Raw genomic sequence first — 269 nt, 5'->3', positions numbered from 1 at the left:
AAACCATGTCTGCATTTGTGATCGGAGAAATGACAAACAACAAGTGCTACTCTACACTGCTCAAAACTCGTGTTTAAATCATCAGTGGCAAATTCTTTAAATATAAAAAAACGTACATACATTCTGTGAGTCAGAACAGCCGGCATTGTAGTCTACTCTCCCAGGATCAGGAAACAGTCCTCCATAAATGCGCTGCAAATATCTGAATATTTGGGTTGAACTGTTCTGGAACAGTGTTGTAAATACAACTTAACCACTGATTTCTAGTC

General features: G+C 38.3%; 1 protein-coding gene across 1 annotated transcript in view; it reads left to right on the top strand.

Moving 5' to 3' along the window:
* The window catches only part of LOC107715469 (lysine--tRNA ligase-like), a 12,680-nt gene that overhangs the window by 7,781 nt on the left and 4,630 nt on the right, over positions 1–269 (top strand). The gene's annotated exons all lie outside the window — the stretch shown is intronic.

This window comes from Sinocyclocheilus rhinocerous, unplaced genomic scaffold (assembly GCF_001515625.1).
Source record: "Sinocyclocheilus rhinocerous isolate Xijiao unplaced genomic scaffold, SAMN03320098_v1.1 scaffold539, whole genome shotgun sequence".
NCBI classification, from domain to species: Eukaryota; Metazoa; Chordata; class Actinopteri; order Cypriniformes; family Cyprinidae; genus Sinocyclocheilus; species Sinocyclocheilus rhinocerous.
The sequence above is the reverse complement of the archived record's forward strand: the minus strand, read 5'-3'. Positions and strand labels throughout refer to the sequence as shown.